This window comes from Lepisma saccharinum, chromosome 7, assembly GCF_977018435.1.
Source record: "Lepisma saccharinum chromosome 7, izLepSacc3.1, whole genome shotgun sequence".
Lineage (NCBI taxonomy): Eukaryota > Metazoa > Arthropoda > Insecta > Zygentoma > Lepismatidae > Lepisma > Lepisma saccharinum.
In genome coordinates, this window is record NC_139235.1 from 25,127,241 (window position 1) to 25,154,689 (window position 27,449).

At 37.5% G+C, this 27,449-nt stretch overlaps 1 long non-coding RNA gene across 1 annotated transcript; it reads right to left on the reverse strand.

The window, feature by feature from the left end:
* Positions 1-4,599: 4,599 nt before the first annotated feature.
* On the reverse strand, positions 4,600-27,449 carry LOC145990160 (uncharacterized). The gene is made up of 3 exons (XR_014441935.1): positions 27,313-27,449; positions 23,195-23,314; positions 4,600-5,110 (listed from the first exon to the last, which is right to left on the reverse strand). It is a non-coding gene; the product is annotated as an uncharacterized LOC145990160 (long non-coding RNA).

Consider the following 27,449-nt stretch of genomic DNA (forward strand, 5'->3'; position numbering starts at 1 on the left):
TTATTTGCAATGCCCTCTCAAGTAATTTTGTTGCTTCCAGAGGATCACCCATACCTCTGTAGGCATTACCTAAGTTCACAAGAGTAGAAGCAACTTGATAATGATTGGCACCGTAATGTTTCTCTCTTATTTGCAATGCCCTCTCAAGTAATCTCTTTGCTTCCAGAGGTTCTCCCATACCTCTGTAGGCATTACCTAAGTTCACAAGAGTAGAAGCAACTTTAAAATGATTGGCACCGTAATGTTTCTCTTGTATTTCCAATGCCCTCTCAAGTAATTTCTTTGCTTTCAGAGGTTCTCCCATACCTCTGTAGGCATTGCCTAAGTTCACAAGAGTAGTAGCAACTAAGAAATGATCGGCATTGAAATGTTTCTCTTCTATTTCCAATGCCCTCTCAAGTAATTTCTTTTGTTGCAGAGGTTCACCCATTCCTCCGAAGGCAATACCTAAGTTCACAAGAGTAGAAGCAACTTGATAATGATCGGCACCGTAATGTTTCTCTTGTATTTCCAATGCCCTCTCAAGTAATTTCTTCGCTTCCCGAGGTTCTCCCATATATCCGTATGCATTACCTAAGTACACAAGAGTAGTAGCAACTAAGAAATGATTGGCACCGTAATGTTTCTCTTTTATTTGCAATGCCCTCTCAAGTAATCTCTTTGCTTCCAGATGTTCTCCCATACTTCTGTAGGCATTACCTAAGTTTACAAGAGTAGAAGCAACTTTAAAATGATCGGCACCGTAATGTTTCTCTTCTATTTGCAATGCCCTCTCAAGTAATTTCTTTGCTTCCAGAGGTTCTCCCATTTCTCCGTAGGCATTTCCTAAGTTCACAAGAGTAGTAGCAACTAAAAAATGATTGGCACCGTAATGTTTCTCTTCTATTTCCAATGCCCTCTCAAGCAATTTCTTTTGTTCCTGTGGTTCTCCCATTTCTCCGTAGGCATTACCTAAGTTCACAAGAGTAGTAGCAACTAAAAGATGATCGGCACCGTAATGTTTCTCTTGTATTTCCAATGCCTTCTCAAGTAATTTCTTTGTTTCCCGAGGTTCTCCCATATATCCGTAGGCATTACCTAAGTTCATAAGAGTAGAAGCAACTTGAAAATGATCGGCACCGTAATGTTTCTCTTCTATTTCCAATGCCCTCTCAAGTAATTTCTTTTGTTCCAGCGTTTCTCCCATTTCTCCATAGGCATTACTTAAGTTCACAAGAGTAGAAGCAACTTGAAAGTGATCGGCACCGTAATGTTTCTCTTGTATTTCCAATGCCCTCTCAAGTAATCTCTTTGCTTCCAGAGGTTCTCCCATATATCCGTAGGCATTACCTAAGTTCACAAGAGTAGTAGCAACTAGAAAATTATCTGCACCGAAATGTTTCTTTTCTATTTGCAATGCCCTCTCAAGTAATTTCTTTTGTTCCAGAGGTTCACCCATTTCTCCGCAGGCATTGCCTAAGTTCACAAGAGTAGAAGCAACTTGATAATGATTGGCACCGTAATGTTTCTCTTGTATTTCCAATGCCCTCTCAAGTAATTTCTTTTGTTCCAGCCATTCACCCATTTCTCCGTAAGCATTACCTAACTTCACAAGAGTAGAAGCAACTTTAAAATGATTTGCACCGTAATGTTTCTCTTTTATTTGTAATGCCCTCTCAAGTAATCTCATTGCTTCCAGAGATTCTCCCATACCTCTGTAGGCATTACCTAAGTTCACAAGAGTAGAAGCAACTTGATAATGATTGGCACCGTAATGTTTCTCTTTTATTTGCAATGCCCTCTCAAGTAAACTCTTTGCTTCCAGAGGTTCTCCCATACCTCTGTAGGCATTACCTAAGTTCACAAGAGTAGAAGAAACTTTAAAATGATTGGCACCGTAATGTTTCTCTTGTATTTCCAATGCCCTCTCAAGTAATTTCTTTGCTTCCAGAGGTTCTCCCATACTTCTGTAGGCATTACCTAAGTTCACAAGAGTAGAAGCAACTTGATAATGATTGGCACCGTAATGTTTCTCTTTTATTTGGAATGCCGTCTCAAGTAATCTCTTTGCTTCCAGAGGTTCTCCCATACCTCTGTAGGCATTACCTAAGTTCACAAGAGTAGAAGCAACTTTAAAATTATTGGCACCGTAATGTTTCTCTTGTATTTCCAATGCTCTCTCAAGTAATTTCTTTGCTTCCAGAGGTTCTCCCATACCTCTGTAGGCATTACCTAAGTTCACAAGAGTAGTAGCAACTAAGAAATGATCGGCACCGAAATGTTTCTCTTCTATTTCCAATGCCCTCTCAAGTAATTTCTTTTGTTCCAGAGGTTCACCCATTTCTCCGAAGGCAATACCTAAGTTCACAAGAGTAAAAGCAACTTGATAATGATCGGCACCGTAATGTTTCTCTTGTATTTCCAATGCCCTCTCAAGTAATTTCTTCGCTTCCCGAGGGTCTCCCATATATCCGTAGGCATTACCTAAGTACACAAGAGTAGTAGCAACTAAGAAATTATCGGCACCGTAATGTTTCTCTTTTATTTGCAATGCCCTCTCAAGTAATCTCTTTGCTTCCAGAGGTTCTCCCATACCTCTGTAGGCATTACCTAAGTTCACAAGAGTTGAAGCAACTTTAAAATGATCGGCACCGTAATGTTTCTCTTCTATTTGCAATGCCCTCTCAAGTAATTTCTTTTCTTCCAGAGGTTCACCCATCTTTCCATAGGCATTACTTAAGTTCAGAAGAGTAGAAGCAACTTGAAAATGATCGGCACCGTAATGTTTCTCTTGTATTTCCAATGCCCTCTCAAGTAATTTCTTTGCTTCCAGATGTTCTCCCATATCTCCGAAGGCATTACCTAAGTTCATAAGAGTAGAAGCAACTTTAAAATGATCGGCACTGTAATGTTTCTCTTCTATTTCCAATGCCCTCTCAAGTAATTTCTTTGCTTCCAGATGTTCACCCATTTCTCCGAAGGCATTACCTAAGTTCACAAGAGTAGAAACAACCTTAAAATGATCGGCACCGTAGTGTTTCTCTTCTATTTGCAATGCCCTCTCAAGTAATTTCTTTGCTTCCAGATGTTCTCCTATATCTCCGAAGGCATTACCTAAGTTCATAAGAGTAGAAGCAACTTTAAAATGATCGGCACCGTAATGTTTCTCTTCTATTTGCAATGCCCTCTCAAGTAATTTCTTTGCTTCCAGATGTTCTCCTATATCTCCGAAGGCATTACCTAAGTTCATAAGAGTAGAAGCAACTTTAAAATGATCGGCACCGTAATGTTTCTCTTCTATTTCCAATGCCCTCTCAAGTAATTTTTTTGCTTCCAGATGTTCACCCATTTCTCCGAAGGCATTACCTAAGTTCACAAGAGTAGAGGCAACGTTAAAATGATCGGCACCGTAATGTTTCTCTTCTATTTGCAATGCCCTCTCAAGTAATTTCTTTGCTTCCAGATGTTCTCCCATATCTCCGAAGGCATTACCTAAGTTCATAAGAGTAGAAGCAACTTTAAAATGATCGGCACCGTAATGTTTCTCTTCTATTTCCAATGCCCTCTCAAGTAATTTCTTTGCTCCACGATGTTCACCCATTTCTCCGAAGGCATTACCTAAGTTCACAAGAGTAGAAGTAACTTTAAAATGATCGGCACCGTAATGTTTCTCTTCTATTTCCAATGCCCTCTCAAGTAATTTCTTTGCTTTCAGATGTTCACCCATTTCTCCGAAGGCATTACCTAAGTTCATAAGAGTAGAAGCAACTTTAAAATGATCGGCACCGTAATGTTTCTCTCCTATTTCCAATGCCCTCTCAAGTAATTTCTTTGCCTGCAGATGTTCACCCATTTCTCCGAAGGCATTACCTAAGTTCAGAAGAGTAGAAGCAACTTTAAAATGATCTACACCGTAATGTTTCTCTTGTATTTGCAATGCCCTCTCAAGTAATTTCTTTGCTTTCCGAGGTTCTCCCATATATCCGTAGGCATTACCTAAGTTCATAAGAGTAGAAGCAACTTGAAAATGATCAGTACCGTAATGTTTCTCTTGTATTTCCAATGCCCTCTCAAGTAATTTCTTTTGTTCCAGTGGTTCTCCCATTTCTCCGTAGGCATTTCCTAAGTTCACAAGAGTAGTAGCAACTTGATAATGATTGGCACCGTAATGTTTCTCTTGTATTTCCAATGCCCTCTCAAGTAATTTCTTTGCTTCCCGAGGTTCTCCCATATATCCGTAGGCACTACATAAGTTCACAAGAGTAGTAGCAACTTTAAAATGATTTCCACCGTAATGTTTCCCTTCTATTTGCAATGCCCTTTCAAGTAATCTCTTTGCTTCTCGAGGTTCTCCCATATCTCCGTAGGCGTTACCTAAGTTCGCAAGAGTAGAAGCGACTTTAAAATGATTGGCACCGTAATGTTTCTCTTTTATTTGCAATGCCCTCTCAAGTAATTTCTTTGCTTCCAGAGGTTCTCCCATATCTCCGTATGCATTACTTAAGTTCGCAAGGGTAGAAGCAACTTGATAATGATTGGCACCGTAATGTTTCTCTTTTATTTGCAATGCCCTCTCAAGTAATCTCTTTGCTTCCAGAGGTTCTCCCATACCTCTGTAGGTATTACCTAAGTTCGCAAGAGTAGAAGCAACTTGAAAATGATCGGCGCCGTAATGTTTCTCTTGTATTTCCAATTTCCTTTCCAGTAATTTCTTTTGTTCCAAGGGGTTCTTCCATATCTCCGTAGGCATTATGACATGAGTTTATTAGTCGTTGTTATTAGTATATTCTTGTGAATAAAATCTATTCCTTCGACTTCGTTAAAATTATACAAACGTGTTTTTTTGTGGTTATCCTCAAATCGGGCAGTGTTTTGATTCATGTGTTAACCCACCATTCAGTAACATTTGTTCATTTTTTACTTTAAACATATTACGCGCCATCCTAAATATTTTTCGACTATTTGATTTTGAAAGTAAGGGAAGACAATCGTACAATTTGAACAATGGAAGTTTTTTTAGAGCTCTTGTCTTTGGAGAAAGAAGTGAAGCGTTGTCGTATTTTTTACTGTGACGGTCCAACTATCTGTGAAACAATTGCCTGTTCTGAGACTATCGTATATGGAAGTGTATCTAGAATGAAAAGAAAAACATACTATTAATTTAAATTATCAATGCGGTAATGTGAATCAGGCAATAAAACTAAAGTTTTTTATGTAACATCATGTCATTAATAATCAAGGATTTCCTTGAAACCTGCTTCTCTCTTAAAATGGAAGAAATCAATGATCAATTATAATTTTAATTCACAATTTACCAACTCGATCAAGCAATGAGATATGATATTACGTTTTATAGTGTGTGTCATCATGTCAGTAGAGCCATCCTCCGTGGCGGAGTGGTTAGCACATCGCACTTTGAACCCAGGCCTGGGTGTTTGTGAGTGACTATTCATTAAATTCGTCATATTACCACTCATCCCCATCTTCTTTATTAGCTAGAAGTACCACATAAAAGGTAAAGGTAAAGGGCTCCCCTGTGCATAGCACCACGCCATGAAGGCGAATAGGGGGTGTGGGGGTAACGCCACACACTTTCTTGATCCGGTCGTGAGTGGGGGTGATGTGATCAGCATCACGCCCCTGACCGCCTTTACCCCCCAGGGTTTCCCCTAAGTACCCATGTTATTCGACACTGGGTGGGCGCCGGGGTCGCTTCCATCGTTAGAAAGAAGTACCACATAAGGGTGGTAAAATACACGAAATCAATTATGCCAGTAAAGATTTGTGTATTTTGTCTGTAAACATCCACATACCAGAAACATGCTTTTTTTCGACACCTCTCTTCTGATACATCTATACGCACATATTGTAGGGATGAAAAAGCTCCTCTCAACTATCACACGGCTGTAATACGTGTATGAGTTGTATTGAGTTTGAGTTTTTTTATTTAAATCCATTCTATCCACAGATAGGTTAATGGGACTGGACGTACAGTTTAAATTAGGATCTTAACCACTACGTGCCTCCACCTCATATCGATCCTGGAACCCCTTCATTACAGGAGAACGACGTTACCACTTGACAAAGTCCAAAGATGAGCTTCGGGCAATTGTGGAATGAAGCAGAGTGACGTTCTTTTTTATATTTTAAAGCAAACATGTAACTTGTACGTTCTTACATTTAGGAGCAATAAGGTAATTTGTATTTATAATGGAACGTGCCTTTATCACTGAGCATCCAATGAGACACGCTATTAGGGTCGTCCCCCAGAGACAAGGAGTAACTGTTTCTTCATTTCAAGACATTGGAGCATAATAGGTCTCTATCTCAATTCCATTATTTTCAAATATGTAGTAATCATCACAACTTGGCCTATATCAAATAAGAGACTTAAGAGAGTGGACTGCAAAGTTCTCTAACGAGCAATTGAATTACGAAATTATTATTTAAAAAATGTTTATATTTTTCAACATATTCTCCCTTGAGAATAACACATTTATTCCAGCGATTCTTGAACATCATTTCCGCGTTCCTGAAGTGGCTTTCCATAAATATGAAAAATATCCCTCTGTAGCATCACGTCTTGATTCGATGAAAGACGCTGACCAGTGTGGAGCAGTTTGTGTTTTGGGGAGAAATATAAGTAGGACGGAGCCAAATCTGGGTAGTAGGGTGTCACGTACAGAAAGTGCATTGTTGTTCTTTGAGGTATAGGATCATAGATGGCAGCATGCAAAAAGAACGACGTTTATATTTGATGATACATAAAGCAGCTTAGAAAGTGGGCCAGAGATGGCAGCACCCAAGAAAACTTATACAATTGTAAATAGAGAAAAAGGAAAGCGCTGATGTGGTAAAATAATGATTGTAGATATTAATACTAATTATAATGAAATAAATAAATGAATTTAAGACAATAACAGGATATAAATAAGGTGGAAAGGGTGATTAATATTCAGTAATAGCATAAGTGATCATGACATAAAAGTAAAGAAGTCGAATTGTAATTACGATTCTGTGTCTTTTTCGGTTCCCACGAACTGAGAGTTTCGTGCGGCTTTGGGTTGTTTTGTCCCAGGTGTAGCGCCATCTCACGGCAGGCACCCAAGCACTTTTGGTAGGCGCATCTATTGCAGCTCCAAGTTAAGGTTAGCGCCGACCAGGCGGCGATCTTTAACTAACTCCTTTTCTCTTTGTTTGTCTGGGAGATGGATTTTCTTAATATTTACGTCAATTTGGATAAGATCGACAAAGAAGCCCAGAGAAGAAAAAATACACAACATGTAATAATTACAAGAAGAAGCAGCATTAGTAATTACAAGAAGAAGAAGCCTTAGTAATTACAAGAAGAAGCCTTAGTAATTACAAGAAGAAGCCTTAGTAATTACAAGAAGAAGCCTTAGTAATTACAAGAAGAAGAAGCCGTAGTAGTAATAAGAAGAAGATGCCTTATTAATTACAAGAAGAAGAAGCCCAAAGAAGAAGATTGGCTACAATTAATAAGAAATAAAAATAGAAGAAAAATATTGTATGAAAAGATTGCCAAAGTTATCTAATATTTGTATATAATTATTCAAGAATATATTACGAATTGTACCCTCCGTAGTGGGTTAAATCTATTGTTTCTTTCCATATATTCGTAGTGTTAGTCACCCTGATCTGTGCCCAGAGGTATCTCATTGTTTCTACCCTGTGCTAAGCTGGCAGATGCTCACGTGAGAGGACGTGGCAACGTCAAAGGTTTCCTGGCTTTATGTGTATGTGCCCATTGTAATTTTCTAAGAAAGGTACTCCTAGGATTATATCACACCTCAAACCCTTTATCACCAGAAATTTTACTTCGAAATTAGCTCCTCTGATGCTCATCATGATGCGTACCGTGCCCTGAATTTTGTATTCTTCATTTCCCGCAGCCATAACTAATCTTACTTTGTCCTTTTCAGAATTTTGCTTGTGGGTATTTCTCTTTAATTCTTTGCCAAGATTTATAGCTCATTACTTCGACAACACTCCCACAATCGATCAAGCATTTAACCTTAATTTCTATTATTTCTGCTTCCACATACAATGATCTTCCAGGTTTTAAGTTTTCAAAACTCGGCTCTCCAATTAAAAATAACTTCAGAATTCCTTCTTCATTTATCTTATGTTCTCCCTTCATATATTCATCATTTTCCTTTGCTCTCACACCTGGGAGTTGCTGCGAGAGCTCTACAAGTTTAGCCTCTCGACCGATTCCACATTCCTCGAATCCTCATTTATCTGCTGATACCCAGCATTTCCTACTTCGTTCTGAACCTGGCTTCTGACTAATTCCACTGCTTCTCTTCGCTCTTCATTTATCTCATTATTTCCTCTCTCGTTGTAATTATTTCCTCTAGGTTGCCTTTCATCTATCTCCATCCTTCCTTCTGAGTTTCTTCGATTCACATTTTGCCAATAATAATTTCTTCCTCTATATCCGCGGTTTCCTCTGCACGGTCCTGTATTCCTTCTATCATAATTTCTTTGCTCTTCCTGAACATTATTTCGCCTTCTGCCGTTTCCGTTATCTTCTAATAATCCTCTCCCTCTGCCTCTATATGCATTTCTGACTTCTATGTTCCTAATCCCGAATTCTTGTTTCCGGAATTTCTGCTCTGGACGTTGTTCCTCTTCAGGATGATGCCTCTTAGGATAATGTATACCTTCCTTTTCTTTATCCCATGACCTTTGAGTCTTTTTCAGCATGTCATCTGTTCTGAGGTAGTCTATCAAGTCTTCCACCTTCCTATCTTTACTACAGCCACCGCTCTTTGCGTCCATATTGGTAGTGTTTGTATCACTTGTCTAACCAACTCTTCCTCATTCCATTTTTCATTCAAATTTCTGAAGCTCCTTAACGTTTCCCATGTGTGTGCTTCCAAACCCTCAACCTTGGACCAATCTATATATTTTCCTTTCAATGTCTCCAATTGCCTTTCCTTAATTTCCTCACTACAATAATATTCCAAAAATCTTTTACTAAACTCTTCGAATGTTCCAAACTTGTGCTGATTTAACTGATACCAGCCTGCCGCAGACTTTTCAAAACATCCTTCGATTAAGTCCAGTATCATATTTCCTGGTATCCTCATTAGCTTCACGTTAGTTGTTAGTTCCTTCAGGAATTTTCGTGGACACTTGTCAGATATATTTCCATTAAACTTGGGCAAGTGTTGTAATTCATTAGGCTTAGGGATTCTTGTCTTATATCTTCCCTCTTCCAAATTACTTCCGTTTACTTTGTCCAACCATCTTCCATTGTCGCTCCCTTCTTCACTACTTTTCCATTTCCTTTTCCTCCTCTGATGATTCCTTTTATGCTTTATTTCCTCCTCTGTAGTCGATTCATCGCTACTACTTTACTTTTTTATTCTCCTCTTTTCATACTCTTCTTTTCCATCATTTCCGTCTCGATTGAAACCTATTGGCTTATCATCTATTCTCATGTCCTCTATTTTAGGGATTATTCCTCTCCATTGTACTTTATTCTCTTTCTTTCCTTTGTCAATCTTACTTTCGAGGGTTTGTATTTTTTTATTACTCTTCTCTAATTCTTCCCTAACTTCTTGTCGTTCTCTAATTATCATTTCTCTGAATTTCAAAGCTTCTTTTACTATTGTTTCTTGTGTCACAATTTTCATTTCTTCTACTCTGTTTTCTACTTCATCTATTTTGGAGATGTTAATATCTATCTGCTTCTTATTTGCCAAAATTTTGTTTTCTAAACCTGTACTCCTCTGCTGGCATTCTTCATTCACTCTTGAAGCTTCCTTTTCCATCTTTCTATTAGTTTTTTCATGTCTTTCATCTGCCATCCTTATCATTTCTTCTATCTTTCTCTCAAATGCTTTCCTGTTTTCTTCACATACTTCTGCCATCTCTTCTATTTTTCGATTATTTTCTTCCAACCTTTCTTTAACTTGTTTGCTGTTTTCTTCTATTTTCTCTTCCAACCTTTCTTTAACATCTTTGCTGGTTTCTTCTATTTTTCGATTATTTTCTTCCAACCTTTCTTTAACTTCTTTGCTGTTCTCTTCCAACCTTCCGCTGTTATGATCATGACTTTCTTTTATTTCCAACATCATTTTCATCAACATCTCCATCGTATTTTGTTCTTCTTTCTTTCCTTCCTTTTCCTTTAACTTTACTGTCCTGCATTCCTTGCATTCGTATCCTTCTCCCTTTTCATATATCTTCTCATATTTTTCTTTCCGGATTCCTTCACATAACCAGTGTTTCATTTCTTCACATATCTTACACTGTATTATTTCTTCCTTATTTCCTTCTTCGCCACAACATATATATTTTCCTTCTTCCATTTTTGCTTTACTTACCTTTCCAAATTCTTATTCTTCGCGTTATTTCAACCTCTGGTCTGTATTGAGCCCCACACGTTGGTCGCCATTAATCAATGCCACGTCCTCTCACGTGAACATCTGCCAGCTTAGCACAGGGTAGAAACAATGAGATACCTCTGGGCACAGATCAGGGTGACTAACACTACGAATATATGGAAAGAAACAATAGATTTAACCCACTACGGAGGGTACAATTCGTAATATATTCTTGAATAATTATATACAAATATTAGATAACTTTGGCAATCTTTTCATACAATATTTTTCTTCTATTTTTATTTCTTATTAATTGTAGCCAATCTTCTTCTTTGGGCTTCTTCTTCTTGTAATTAATAAGGCATCTTCTTCTTATTACTACTACGGCTTCTTCTTCTTGTAATTACTAAGGCTTCTTCTTGTAATTACTAAGGCTTCTTCTTGTAATTACTAAGGCTTCTTCTTCTTGTAATTACTAATGCTGCTTCTTCTTGTAATTATTACATGTTGTGTATTTTTTCTTCTCTGGGCTTCTTTGTCGATCTTATCCAAATTGACGTAAATATTAAGAAAATCCATCTCCCAGACAAACAAAGAGAAAAGGAGTTAGTTAAAGATCGCCGCCTGGTCGGCGCTAACCTTAACTTGGAGCTGCAATAGATGCGCCTACCAAAAGTGCTTGGGTGCCTGCCGTGAGATGGCGCTACACCTGGGACAAAACAACCCAAAGCCGCACGAAACTCTCAGTTCGTGGGAACCGAAAAAGACACAGAATCGTAATTACAATTCGACTTCTTTACTTTTATGTCATGATCACTTATGCTATTACTGAATATTAATCACCCTTTCCACCTTATTTATATCCTGTTATTGTCTTAAATTCATTTATTTATTTCATTATAATTAGTATTAATATCTACAATCATTATTTCACCACATCAGCGCTTTCCTTTTTCTCTATTTACAATTGTATAAGTTTTCTTGGGTGCTGCCATCTCTGGCCCACTTTCTAAGCTGCTTTATGTATCATCAAATATAAACGACGTCCTTTTTTTATGCATGCTGCCATCTATGATCCTATACCTCAAAGAACAACAATGCAGTTTGTGTACGTGACACAAAATTCCCCTCCTTTCGGTAAAATTTTTCCTTCGTAGAAATTTCGTATTCAAGGAAAAATTTTCTGCAACATCCATTCTTACTATTCACTTCTCATGTGTTCCTTTCAACATTTGTTTAACGTCTTCCGTACAATTATATATTTTTACATTATCTAGATATTCTCTTCTTACTTCCTTTGTCACCGTGTCTTGTATAACTATAGTATTCCTAAACGTATCTAATACAATATACGGACCATCATACTTGAAAAACAGTTTTTAATTGTGCGATCAATGGAATTACTTATTGGGTGTGTTTTACAATAAATTATATGACCCTTTTTTACTTCTATCTTCTTCCCTTTAACTTCCTCCTTTGACGACCTCTTCTTTCTTTTGTTATACAAGTCATTGAAAAATTATTTCCTGGTTTCCCTTTAATTAACCTTCTTTGGCCATTCTAAATCATCGAAAATCATCGGCTCTGCTTCATATCCCAAGAAAATCTCTATCGGGCTCATATTTGCCTCAGCTGATATAGAGTTATTTAATAATCGAACTATCCTGTTAATTACTGCACACCACCTTGTATGATGATCATGACAGTACATTCTAAGTAATCTCACAATCTCTCCATTGTAACGCTCAATTGGATTGGAACTTGGATGATATCTTGTAACATTAATCAACCTTATCCCTTTGAAATATAGATACTCCTTGAAATATTCTGAATTAAATTGAGTCCCGTTGTCTGTCAGCATTTTCTTTGGGCTACCATAATGTTTGATGAATCCTTCATCCAACTTCTTGACTATTTCTTTGGCTGTAGCTTTCTTTAAAGGATAGCACATGATAAACTTGCTACATACGTCCACCCACGTCAATATATACAAAAAATCCTTTAGACCTAGGTAATGGTCCTATTAGATCTATAGAAACCATGTCTAATGGCCATTTAGCGATAATATGTAATTCTTCTTTCCTGAATTTTATCTTTGATGGTTTAGTTTGTACGCAAACTGTACAATTTCTTACATGGTTAACAACGTCACTCTTCATAGTCTTCCATACGTAAAATCTCCTAGCTAATCTCAACGTTTTATCAACTCCGAAGTGGCCAGATCCTTCATGTACGACCTCAAGTACTCTTCTTATCAAGGTTCGTGGTACACTTATCCTTACTTGGTTCGGATTCTTATAGCTAACTTGGAAAACGATGACATTTATAACTTTATATCTGCTCTTTATCTTAGACATCCTTGTTTTCTTGTTTCCTTCCTCTCCTTCCAACACCTTGATAATACCCCTTAATTCCTCATCTTCCTCTGTTCCAACTCGCCATTCCTCTTCTTTAATACCATTTACTTCTTCCTCAGCGATAGCGTTGATTTCTAGCCTAATCACTTCCTCTGGTTCCTGATTTCTCTTCAAAGGTGCTCTACTTAGAGTATCTGCAACATGGTTTTCTTTTCCTTTTATATCCATAACATCAAAACTGTACTGTTGCAGTAAGATCGCCCATCTCGTCAGCCTTGCATTCCACTGTATTGCAGAATTTAACCAAACTAGACTCTTGTGATCACATACCACCTTGAATCTCCTGCCTCTCAGATATGCAGAGAACTTTTCTATTCCAAATATTATCGCCAGACACTCTAGCTCACTTATCGTATACGCTCTTTCGAAGTTCTTCAAGCTTCTGCTAGCATATTCTATCACATTATCTTCGTTGGAGTCGTTTCTCTGAAATAGGTATGCTCCCAATCCAATGTTTGATGCATCTGTGCCTAAAAAAAACATTTTCCCAAAATCAGGTTGGCTTATGGCTGGCGCTTGTATAAGGTCTTGCTTAAGTCTTTGGAAAGCCTCCTCTTCGTGTCCTTATCATTTCCATTTTATATGTTTTCTGAGAAGTTCATATAGTGGCTTGGCTTTGCTTGCGAAATTGTGTATAAATTTCGATCGCCAATTACATACTCCCAGGAATCTTTGAAGTTGTTTCCTTGTGTTTGGCCTAGGGAACTTGCTTATCGCGTCATTTTTGTCTGGGCACATCTTTATTTCACCTCCAGATACTACATGACCTAGGAAACGTATTTCCTTCCTTTCAAAAGAGCATTTTTCCAATTTGACAGTTAATCCTGCTTCTGCCAATTTACTTAATACCCAATCTATTTTTTCTATGTCTGTCTCCCAAACTTTCGTATGTATACACATATCATCCACATATATAGCAAGCCATTCTCTTGTCTCTATACTAAATATTCTATTTAGAGCCGTCATAAAAGCTGATACTGATGAATTTAGACCATATGGGAGCCTTCTAAATTGGAATAACCTTGATCCATATCGAAACGCTGTATATTTTCTAGACTCTTCTTCTATTTCTACCTGAAAGTATCCCAAAGTCATATCAAATGATATGAAGTATATGCTACCTGAAAAAGTGTGTAGTAATTCATTTATTCTTTCTACTTGATTTCTGGGAAGTAGCACGTGTTTATTTAGCTCTCTTAAATCCAGTACGGGCCTCACACCTCCGTCCGGTTTGTCTACCACGTGCATTGGGTTTACGTGTACGCTATTGGAGTTCTCTATTATCCCCCAACTTAACCATTTCTTCAATTCCTTTTCTACAGCTTCTCTCTTTGCAAAGGGTATAGGATATTGCTTTGACGCTATTGGACTCGCTGTATCTACCTCAATCCTATAGGTGTATACATCCGTCACTCCTGGGCGTTGGCTAAATATTCCCCTATGCCTCAACAAAATATATCTTAAATCTTCTTTTTCATTTTCTGACATCCAATGACACTCATCCACTTTGGCTTGTATTTCTTCTTTCGATGCGTTGTATTTATGGTCCTCTATTTCGACCTCTTTTTCATATTCACCTTTTACATTTTCATTTTCAATTATATCATCGTAGTCTTTCTTCTTATACACTGCATCATGTTTCTGATATACAAGATTTTGCTTCCTAATGCCTATTTCGCTCTCGGAACCTTTTATTTCATCCTCCATAGGGATATATACTTTCATGTTCTCCATTGATTCTAGATTTAGCCGTTTTTCTTTTATGTGTATGTGCCCATTGTAATTTTCTAAGAAAGGTACTCCTAGGATTATATCACACCTCAAACCCTTTATCACCAGAAATTTTACTTCGAAATTAGCTCCTCTGATGCTCATCATGATGCGTACCATGCCCTGAATTTTGTATTCTTCATTTCCCGCATCTTCCAACAATCCATTCGTCAAACCCATTAATTTCCTTATTTCCAAAGTACTTTTGTGGGCAGGTGAATTGTCTTGATGAAACCTTTTCTTCCTTTTACAAACCGGGTCTTTTTTGTCCATTTTCAAGATTGGAATGACGTTCACTGGTTATTATATTACCGCTTTGAAGATAACCAATAAATATATACCCCTTTGTATCCCAAAATGCCGGTTTCACAATTTTTCCTGCTTCTGGAATAGACTTTGTTCTTTTTTGGGGCTGAACAATCTTTATCTGTACACAGTTTTGACTACTGTTTCGATTCCGGTGAGTAATGAAGAATACAAGTAACATCCACGTTTATAACTCAACGCACAAAATGAAAAATGAGTTTTATTGTTGTTAAAGCCGTTCATATATTTTCGTAAGAACGCGTTGTTGATCTGCTGTTATCAAGTTTTGCACCCCTCTTGCTCAAATATTTCTTATATCGAATGCTTCATGCAAAATACAGGGTGGACCATATTGATGAGACACATTTCAAATGCATATGTGGAGCATGTAGGAAGCAACATTTATTACCAAATATAAGGAAAACACTGCCAAAGGACGGGAGTTTTGCACTGTGTTCATTGTTTGAAGATTACATCCCTGAGATGGACACCACCTTGACGAGAACATTCTTTGGCTCTAACAGTCATGCAGCATAGTTTTGCGCAGGGTTTCGGCTAAGATGGCCGCTATCTCCCTTGCGATTTTGTCCTTCAGTTCATTGATGGTAGTGCGCCTAGTGGTGTACACCTTGTCCTTTAGCCCCCCCCCCTATGGGGCACTTGACCTCCCTGAGATTTTTGGAAAGGCTTCACATAATTGAAATTTTGAAATTGTAGCGTGAAAACATGGATGTGAAGTGCCGTGATAGACAGCAGATTAAGTGCCTAAGAAAACATTCTTCATACCCGAAATGAGACGGCTTGGCCTAAGAGATGTGGCTGCAGCAGGATGGTGCCACTAGTCATACAGGAGTAGTGTCAATGACAACCCTTCGACGACACTTCCAGGGACGACTCATCTCGAGATTTGGTGATGTCCATTGGCCATCCAGATCCCCGGATCTAACTCCACCGGACTACTTCCTGTGGGATTACCTAAAGGACAAGGTGTACACCACAAGGCGCACTACCATCAATGAACTGAAGGACAAAATCTCAAGGGAGATAGCGGCCATCCCAGCCAAAACCCTGCGCAAAACTATGCTGAACAAGACTGTTAGAGCCAAAGCATGTTCTCGTCAAGGTGGTGTCCATCTCAGGGATGTAATCTTCAAACACTGAACACAATGCGAAACTCCCGTCCTTTGGCAGTGTTTTCCATATATTTGGTAATAAATGTTGCTTCCTACATGCTCCACATATGCATTTGAAATGTGTCCCATCAATATGGCCCACCTTGTATATCCTGCACGTTCTTTCTATGTAGCTGCAGCTTGAGCAAGTTCACGCACTTTAAATTGTTTGTCTACAGAGTGATATCGTGTATTTGTTCTATGGTTTCTGTTCTTGTTGCAGTCTTTAGACGTCCTTAACAACGTTTATATTCAGAAGCCCATTTTCATTTTTTTCAACAGTCAGAAGGAGAAGAGTCCTAAAAAAATTTATCAACTTGGTGTTACACATTCATTCAAAGAATTGTATCACCACTATATTCAACTTTATCCATTTTAAGGTATACACACAACGCATCTGCTTCAGATAGCTGTATTATGGAACGTATTTGAAAGAATGACTTCCTATTTACATGTGTGTTTATGGAAGATGTACTAAAGTAGGAAAAAATCCAGTGTTCGGAAAGTTACTTTTAAAATGGTAACTACTTACAGTTATAGTTAATTGCTTAAAAAAGTAACAGTTACAGTTACTCATTTAAAAAGTAACTCAGTTACAGTTACCTGTACTTCAGAAGTAACTGTAAGCTACTTTTACAGTTACTTTCGCTGAAAATTTTGTTGCAACCAAATTACACAAATCGATCATTAATTGTAATAAAATATTTTGTGAAGACTAACATGCATTTTACTCATGTTACTGGTACATAATTTAAGTCTCCTGTGCTTTGCGCAACGTCATGAAGACGTATGGGGGGGGTGAAGTTAGGACTTCACACTTTCTTGATCACAGCCGAAGGTGGTAGTGATGTGATTGGTACCACGCCCCTGGCGCCTATTAGCCCCAGAGTTTCCTTTAGATACCCACTTTATACGATGCTGGGTGTGTCCCGGAGTCGCTCCAACAGGTGAAAAAAATCCCAGTTCTCTCCCACCGAGTATCGAATACGGGTCTCTCGCATGGTAGTCAGGCACCCTTTATTTTATTTTTAAAGAATACCCCTATGCGGTAGTATCCCCCGTTATTCATATTTTCTCAATTTTCATGTACGTCAATTTTCTCTGTTTTCTGTATTCTCATTGGGACAAATACAAACATCCATGTCCGAACCGAACTAAAATGCGGGACCCCCGACGTATAGTGCGTTGTGTTAACCACTCCGCCACGGAGGTCGACTGATCTACCGTGACTCATACATTTATATTTAAATAAAATTTATATTTATTTTCGTTGTTGTACTTAAAGGATGTCCATTGGAGGGAGTTCTAGAAACTATAGAAAAAGCATGGTTTTATACCATCTAACATACCGGTTCCTCTCATTCGCTGCTCACGTGTGTGTTTTCGCTAAAGGGATGCAGGGTGCTATCTCGACAATTTACCGGGGTCGAACCACATTTCTGTTTCACTAGTAATTTAACTTCAAAATAAGCTTTGTACAAAACATTTTTTTTAAAATATGGGACGCAATTTTTTAAATTAATAGTTGACGAAAAATTGCCGATTTAAGTTTGTATCCCGACAATGAAAAAGTTCAAGGCCACTTGACGATCAGAACAGATGCTGCGACTAGGCCTACAGGTTAAAGTAAGATTTGACTTTCCAACCACAAAACCTATTGAATACAAGGCCATAGCAATAAGCACAACAATATCTCTGGGGCCCATTACTGTGTACATAATTTCATAATTCATTTTTGTTTTGGAACTGATCAAGAGAATGAATTCAATATAGATTCTTATGTATTTTAGTAATGATATTTGTTCGCTAATGCTACTTGAGAACGTATGCTGAAAACGAAAAATATCTCTAACAAAAAAAATGCCACCTTCCAACTGGCCACGTGTTTTAATTCAGGGCTGTCGAAAGATTATGTATGAGCATCCAAACATTATCCACTTACAAACTTACAGAGTTCCACCGTATAGGCTGATATAGGTTGTGTTTGTGTGTTTAGGAGGGAGGGGAAGGGAGAGGGGGAGAGAGATAGAGAGAGAGAAAGAGAGCACTCACGTGGCAGAGTGAACGTGCTTCGAAACCAGAGGTCTTAAGTTCGAACCACGATTAAGGCATGGATGTATCTCTATGTTTGCCCCACCACAACCATGTCTTGGATTAACCAAGAGACAAAGAGGCAACGTAATATATCCTAAGTAGAAAGAATACAGAACAGAGACAGGGGAATTCACATATCGATCCGAGTGGAGGTTGTGTGTTGCAAACGAAAATGTGTAACTATTATGGCAATTGTTGTTGGTTGGCGTGAATTGTTAATCTGCCAAAACTCTTAAAATACTCTAATATTAGGTTTTCCGTTACAATTATTATTTCAATTTTGAGAGCCCCCATGACCGAGTGTTCTTGCACACTGCTCTATGAAAGTGGAGACCCTATGTTCGATGCTTGGGTAATATTTAAGAGCTTATTATGTTCGTTCATTTATTTGGTCACTCCATTATTCGTCCTTATCATTGAAATAAACGAAGAGGGTTAGAAAATGGTCGAATAGATAGCAAAGTTACCACATGCCTATCACGTGCCGAAAGGAAGGACCTTCTTTGCTAGTTTTCTCTTTGTAAATGATAACCACAATAACAAAAAGAAACTAACGAAAACACAAACAACGAATTTTGATTAATAAAGAAAATAAATCGCCAACTCAGAACATGATTTCTTGCTAGCCCAAAATGGACAACAAATATTTCTTCTGCGGCCAAATGACAACAGAACGAAACGCTATGCTAATTCCTTGAGGACATGTGTCTAACATTTTTCTCCTGTGTAGCGCTGACGACTTTGACAGCTGTGCAGCTCTTCCTTGTCTTGCATACAGTTTCGACATTGACGTTGCAGTGTTTCGAATTCAATTTCGTGTTTTTTTTTGTGTAAGACGTGAGGCTCAGTGAGGCCTTACATAAGAATTTCAGTGTACATCCTGGTCTGCATTGGTGCAGGCTAACTAGGCTCTAATGGCTCGACTCCAAGCCTCTGTGAGGCTTCTGTTGTGTTCTGTCAATATGTTTCTGTTATTGTCCTTTCATTAACTCCATCTTATCGCAATTCATTCACATCGTCGCGAATAGCCAAAAGTGGCAGAAAAGCAACATAAAATAGCAAACCAATCAATCAATCAAGTTAAGCATTTGCTCTCTCTCTCTCTCTCTCTCTCTCTAACACTGTGTGTGTGTGTGTGTGTGTGTGTGTGTGTGTGTCTGTGTCTGTGTCTATGGAATGAGGAATCCATTTTGAAATAGGTCACACACAACCCTGTACCCACTTAAATAGTCAGAGGCTTATATTATTGTGAGTATTTTTCAACTTGAAAAATTGAAGTTAGTACATGGCAATTCTTTTGCAATCTTTAGCCACTGTTGCCTGGTTCTGATTGTGGTGGTACTGAAATAATATGCCTCACCTTCGTAAATCTTTTATCGTTCACTTTTGTCATCCAAACAGCGCAAGAAATCAAGTATAAAGAGAACACTACGGGCGCATTCGGCCGACGAAAATGAATCTTGCGTTGGAACATGTGGAATAGTATAGTAGATGTCAATATCGCGTACTTCATTAGTGCTCTTTGTGTAAAATCACTTGGCTTACAAAACGTTTTGGCGCGACAGCCCTTTATGCGCAAATTCCTGCCAAACAGCTTTTAATTGAGCGACCTATGATCAGAGCATCGAGTCTCATCGCCGAAGTTTTCTGGCTTTCGAGACCGGGTTCTGCTGATATTGCTTTCAAGTAGCTCACCAACTGCTCTCATGGCGCTGGGTCAGCCTTGAAATTCTGCAGCTCCTAACGATGATTGAACCCGGAACCCATCACACCAAAAGGAAAAACCGTTCGGCTACATGGAAAGTCTACTAAATTCCTTGAAATGTAATTGAACAGAAGTTAATTAATTCTGAGGAACTAATGCCGATTTAACCAAATTTTTGTTGTTTGTTTTAATTCAATTCGAATTTGAAAGAAACAACAGGGAATACAATTATCTTGTAATACCTTAAAGTTGACCACATTATGAAGTGAACTGAAGATGGATTTGAACTCATACCAAACACAAGTGGTTGGGATTCCACTTAGTCTAGCTGTGCACAAAATGTACTTAGAAACTGGAGGTCATATAATGCATATTGAAGTGAAAAATCTGAAGTAAAATTAAATTGATTCTAACTGAAATGATTGCGAACAATCATATCACACTAAATGAACGAACATAATATAATGAGCTCTTAACTATTACCCAAGCTTCGAACATAGGGTCTCCGCTTTCATAGATCAGTTGCAATTCATCGCAACGCTGAGCCATATAAGGGTACACTGTTTTGTTTACCCTAGCAACATTGATTACAAGTATCGTAGAACCGCAGTGCGGCAGGTCAATTGATTTTCATATGAGACACTAACATGCCCCAAATCAATACATGGATTTACTTCAGTAGTTGCGTGCGTTACTGTTTGTGATTTGCAGGCATGCTTGTGGAGTGAGGAGGTTGAAGTTGAGGTTGTAGTTTCACTGCATATTCCATACCATAGTATCTTATCCAACAACCCCACAGTCAGTTTTATTGGAGGAATTACAAGTATTGCATCTGCCAATCCATAAGTTATAGTTTGGAAATCTGTTTAATACATTGCGCTTGTTCATTCACTACTGCATCAACTCCCCTACATTGTCTCGAAAATCTATTGAGAAAGTCCGCGTATAACGGTAGGGAAGGGGAGAAACGGAGTGGGTGGAGCGACGCAGGGTGCGCTTGCCTTAAGACGTTTTCCATAACGAAATACCGGTAGATGTTGATTAATTATATTGCCAGTTTATGATAAGTATACTTTTACTTCTAAGTATCATAGGAGTAGTGGTGGCTGACTTTAACCCATAAAAAAGATGAGGGAATGGGAGAGAATGAGGTGTGGAAACGTAGATATGTTGCATCAAAAATTATTATTCATTGGAGCTAGAACGAAGTGAAAATACGTACATACATTATGGTGGATTTTTTATAAAACTTATTGTGAAATCGTCGTACAGCTCAATCCTATATACACCAACCCGGGTTTGCTCATGCCTGATCCAAGCTGTACCCCTTGCAGTTTGACAGGAGCAAGCTGCTGCTGTTCAAAGAAACTATTTTTGGTAGCAAAATACAAAAGTATTTTTGTTTACAAACATTATCTTCCATCCGAAAAGCATTAAAACCACTGTAAAGCTATTGTTCTCTACATTCTGGTGCCAGTTAGTTTACTTGATCTGCACGCTGGGAAAACTTTTCTAAAGGAATGAAAATGAGTTTAAAATGAGTGTAAAATGGTTGATTATGATAACGTTTGGTTTTAGGAAACTAATCTTCAGCTTCTATGTGTAGGGAGGTACACAATTCTCAAGAAGTATAGAATTGGAAGATAAGATATAAATATGCATCAGAAGAGTGGTGCTGAGTTTCACTTTCGAAATTTTCACAAGGATTTTCAGAATTTCAAATTTTCACTATAAAACATTAGTTACATTTTATCAAAACTATATGGTAAAGTTATTCAGGAAATAAATTTTGCGTTGGAATGAGTAAAAAATCTGGGAAATTTTGTAACATGGGGTACTGTAACATACGTTACCAAGTCGTCTAAGTATTAAACGTTCAAAACTGAAAAACTAAATATACCTGCCTAATATAGTCATATGTCGGAGAAATAAGTGAATGTTCTTGCATTTTAATGTAATTCCCTGATACCAGAATGTCGTCGAACTTAGCAGATTTTCTGCACCAATGCAGACATCAAAAACGGTAGTGAGACTATGAAATTTTGTTTTCTAACTTCCATAAAACCATAAGAAAAACTAAATATTTAATAGCAAAAGTTCACTTTTGGTCAAAATTTTCTATGTTTTTTTTATCTCTGATACAATTGTCATACAAAAGATGTAATTGTGGATTTTTACTATTTCCGAAACACATAAATGAAAACTTTTCATATTACATCAATTTACGAAAAAATAATATTTTCCTCATTTTATGCATAAATAAGGCATTAAAAATGCCATGTGATTTTAACAAATAATTAATTTGAAGATATTCCGATGATCCTACACAGACAACTAGGAATAATGAAATTCAATAGAATAAAACGACAGACTGAAATACTCCCATTGGAGTATGTCATATTTTGTATTCAGCAGATAATTTCTTCAGTTTTTCTGAGAGAGCTAACCGATTTTTTTCTTAATTCATCAGGAGACGTTAGGAAAAGTAGCTATATGTTGAAAATAACCGATTCCTCTCGGTTTCGCCTCGAATATACATATGCGAGTTATTCAGATATAAAGCGGATATCTACCTGATTATTGACAGATAACACATATATATTTTGTTTACCGTAATTGCAAAGTTAATCAGTCAGTTACAGTTGTAAGCCTGTGCTCCCTGGTTTCATATATTCAGGATACAATTCCGCATTTCGAGGGTTCAGAACATCGAAGCGAGGCATCAAGCAGAAAACGATATAAGGAAAAATTGTTTGCTTCAATGACCTGTATACTTTTTGAGACATAATGTATACATTGCTTATATTGTACATTTCATGAATAAGACGAGATAAAGATCCTCTTTGCCCCTCAAGCGGTCTTTAGATCTATCCCGACAAGAGCGACATGAAATTCCATTTCAAACTTAGATCCTGTCCTGATTAGCCAGCCTGAGCATAAAGTGGATCTAAAATAAATTTGACAAACTTTGGAGTTGAGACAAAGCAAGAATGAGAACAAGCATTTACAACATGTTTTAAAAACATATCTTTAAAATAACCACAAAACCATAGAATTCTAAATAAATACAGTATATGGTCTAAATAAGAACTATTTATGTGAATTTTGTATTATGTTTGTGGAGCTATAATTATGTACACCTCCCAAATGAAAACCCTTCCTGCGCCACTGTGAGTGGGTGTAATGTGAAAGAACAATTACTAGATGTAATCAGAATCCAAGATATTTTTTAAACTCTGCATGAGATAGTCAAGAACTCTTATTCGTGAAATGTGGGGCTGGATTAACAATTTGAAAATTAAAGACAGGAAGAAAATTCTTTTAACGTGTTTGAACCTGCTGAAATAACCATTTCGTGTCCCGCTTCTTTTTATGGAATCAATTTTCACTCACCTCGTAACACAGCAGGAAAAAGAAATATGAATGTCCGAACTGTGGTAGTCTCCAGAGCAGTACTTGCTTTCACTGATTCTATTTCAGGCTTATTGTTGAACACGAATTGGCGGTTGAATTCTGTAGAGAAAAACAAAACAGCACTTAAACAATCTGATTCACCAACATATGCAGTGACATGGAGTGTTGGGTACAAAGGGAGGATATCAATGCTCGAGATAGGTATTTACACGAAACGAAACGCCTTACTTTTGTTAATATGATGTTGTATTTTTGTGTCTGATTTGATTACTACATCGACGAGATTAAATGACCCGCTCTATTACAATTATTAATAGTAAATATTAAAATATTTACATAAACATAAAATAATACAACACATTGAACACGAGTTTTCTGGAATTTTCTTTAACTTTTTAAGATTTCAAAGGAGGGAAATCCTGAATGGTTGTCAGCTCGTCCAACCGGGACTTTTTAAAAATTTAATATACGTATCGTCAATGCTGTGTCTTAATAATGCTTATTAAAAGAATCCATTTCTGCAAGTGAAATCTATTTCGATATTGCTATTTTGCGTTTGATCAAGAATTGGATTTATTCTTCAGAATGTCAACAATAAAGGCTCAGCTTAGGAAAAATGAGTGGCCATAAAAAGAGAAGCCGAATTTGTGTAAAGATCCTGCGCAGGAGGATAATTCTGTCAGAGTATCGAATTCGCAAGACACGACAAATAATAATAATAATTGACAAGAAAAGAAGTAAAATAGATAGCAATAATGCACAAAGGATGAAGTCTGCATAGACGTCCTCATACCCTTCTAAGTCCTTCGCAGCAACAACTAAATATGGCCTACCTAAGGTTTGCGATTGTTTCTACTGGTGTACAAGTCAGAAAGGTAAAACTAATAGCAAGGTTCAAAAGAGGGAACATTTCTGGACGTTTACTGAAAATCGGAGCCTGTTCCAAATAATAGCATGGTTACAGGGGAAAAAATAACGTTTAGGTCATATTGGGTACATATGTACCCAATATCGTCTAGTCATATATATTTTCTTCTTTCAAAAATGCAACAGAAATTGTAAAGAAAGTACAGCAATATTATTTTCATAGGTAGATAAGTATATTGAGAAACTTAAGTTTTATTTACATAACAATATAATGGGATTACGCAAAGAAATAACATAGTTTACAAAGCAATAAACAAGAAGTGACGTCAAGACTTGTCACCAGAAGACCATGGATTACACATCACAGTCTGTGCAAATGAAAGGTCCTACATCATCTTTAGTAACTCCCACACACTCTACGTGAACATAAAAGTAACAAAAGTCACATTTGCGCATGCCTTTCACGATATATTCCTATGTAGACCATATTGAGCCTACCTTGCGTAGTGTTTTTATAAAGTTCTTTACATTAAAGTCTGAACTAAGTGCATTGTTGTAAAGTACAAATGTCATAATATGGCCTAGAGATAAAAACACCTATCACTTGGGAGATGAAACAAGTAACTTCCATATGCAATATTAGATCACGTAGAACACAACACAATCACGTGGTCCAGCTATGTCTTCAGGTTACTGTACAGTAAGTACAGCCAAGATGTTCAGTCACGTCATTCGGACAGTCTAAATGACATGCTAACGTCATCTGTTGAACTAATCTTGTAACTACATGGAAACGGCAAATAGGCCATATTTGGTACTAGGCCATATTGGGTTAAGGTACCTTATGTATTATTAAAGAGTATTGACAATTTAGTTCACACTGAAAAGCAAAATGTAGTGAAATGTGTTAAAATTTCAACGAACCGGAACAGTCTGTTTTCACTTCTGACGAGACGGAACGAGAAGGTTCCAGATACTCTCGAACCGGAAACCAGTTCCTGTCCGCACCGGCCCTTTTCGAGCGCTGTTGCATTTACTCCTTAAGGGCTGGCCGTAGGAGTAGAGACTTGCACATTAAATAAATTTATAGGTCTCGTTCGTCTGGACGACTCCGTGCCAGGTATAAATTAATTGTTTGTTGCGAGTTTGTAGATCAGTCATATCAACACCTAGTTCTCCTGACTCTATGAATTCATATTCAGAGATTTATTGGTTAAAGGCTCCACAACCACCTAAGGCTGATTCTGGTCACATTTTTTATTACCTGGTTCGTGCACACTCATGCTCATGGATATTCCTGGATTGTAACGACTTCATTGACTCGTTGTAGTTGCAACTTAGAAAAATGGAGTGGAGTGTATGTTTGCAATTGAGGACCTAACATCGCTTGGGGTATATTAATTTAACATAAGAACGTGTAATAGCTGTGAGCCTATTTCCTTACTTATGATGAGGCGGACAGAACAACAGTAAGTACGAGTACGACGGAATTGGTTACTGCGTTTCAAATTCGGAGTATTTACGTTCAATTCATAAGTTGATATTCTTTTCATCTATTAAAACTATTTCATTGTTATTCATTCCCATGGAGCACAAGGCTTAACATAGTATCAAATTGGTAGTGATGGCAGGACAAGTAGGAGACCATCATATATAACAAGTTAATTGTTTATTAATTAATCATAATATGCATGACGTGGTCTTTGAGTCTGAGAAAATAAATGCATGATAATATTTCAAGTAATCAACTACGCGGACATTATTTGCTCTAGGCTATGACTTCTGTAGACACAGTGTACCTGGTAAGCACTGTGCGAATTAAGTTTTTTTTTGCTTTGGGGGAGGGGAATGTCCACTGAGTGACGTATTTTTTACTTCATTTTGGAAAGTACCTTTTTCCTGGAGGTTATGCAAATTTGTACTGTACATGTCACCACTCAGTAAACTCAACTACCACTGGAGGCACATAGTGGTTTGGATCCCACTTTAAACTGTAGGTTCAGTCCCGATTACCCTCTCTGTGCATAAAGGGAACTTACAAACTCAAATTGTATTAACTATTGTTTTGTGGTTCTAAGTACCTTTCTTTACAGTGGTTCTGCCGTGGGTCATTAAATCTCATAACATTTATACGTAATTTAGAAACTCACAGTAAATTTACATTACGAAAAAAAAATCATGCACAAAAATAGTTCCACACTTTTATTGCCAAGTTCAAATTTAACGCCCATCTAACCACCTCCAAGTTTCTTGTGAACTCTTTAATACATGTAAAATATCAGCATTATGGTATGAAAAGAGGTATGTGAGGTATGTGAGGTTGGTCAGTTGCCGAATGGCGTCCTTTAATCCTCAAGGCTGCATACTTTTCGGCAGGGAAATCTTTGATGACTGGACCATTAATGAACACGAATGAGTTTTCAATTGTGTTCGTTACATAGTTAAGAAATTGTGTACTACGTATATTCTATCAATTCCATTTTCTTTGACGGGGATAAAAACATCCCTTGGCAGGGATAAAATAATTTTTTTTGCTGGGGGATACATTCTTTTGTTGAGGGGAATATCCGCGGCCCCCTGTAATTCGCAGACTGCTGGTAAGGAAAGCTTAATGATCATCGCTGCCGGAGATGAATTTGTGATTCATTGTATGACAATTTTTGAAGTGTATAATTCACAATTATTACGAGGTCTGATGAACAAAGAGTGAGACTATTTTTTTATTATTATTATTATTTATATATTTTGTTTTACACACACACTCACAGCATCCTGTATCGTAACATTTTTGTAATGTGCAGGACAATATAGAGAGTGGTAAAACATGAAGATAACAATATATTTACTATCAGGGCCAAGGAGAGGGTTCGAAGACGTCGCTGGCTGTAACCAATGCAGGATATGGAAGTGCCTGAATCATTGGCAGGTCTCGTGTCTGTAATATTTGGCTTCAAGAGAAAATGGACAACTCGACATCAAATAATGTGGAACCAAAACATGACCTTCATTCTGATGCCTTCCCCTTGGAAACTTTTCTGAGAGTAGCGATGGTAGTTGGCTAACCACTTTACCTTTAGCCATTTGTAATTATTCTAATTTATCGCTTTTAAATGAACACAAAGACTAAAGGATGCTTAATATCAACCACATTATTTTCGGTTTCATTCATGCATGTGCTCAAATGAATCTTCTTGTTTGGAAGCAATAAGAATAAAGAGAACAATCCTTACCGCAAACAGTTTCTCCAAGATAAAGGAACGTCCTCCTAATGAAGTATGTTTCCGGTTCTTCTGTGATATAAATTAAGGTATTAATCCGGGACAAGCATCGAAGTGCGACGGAGGTGTAGGCTCAAACAATGACTATT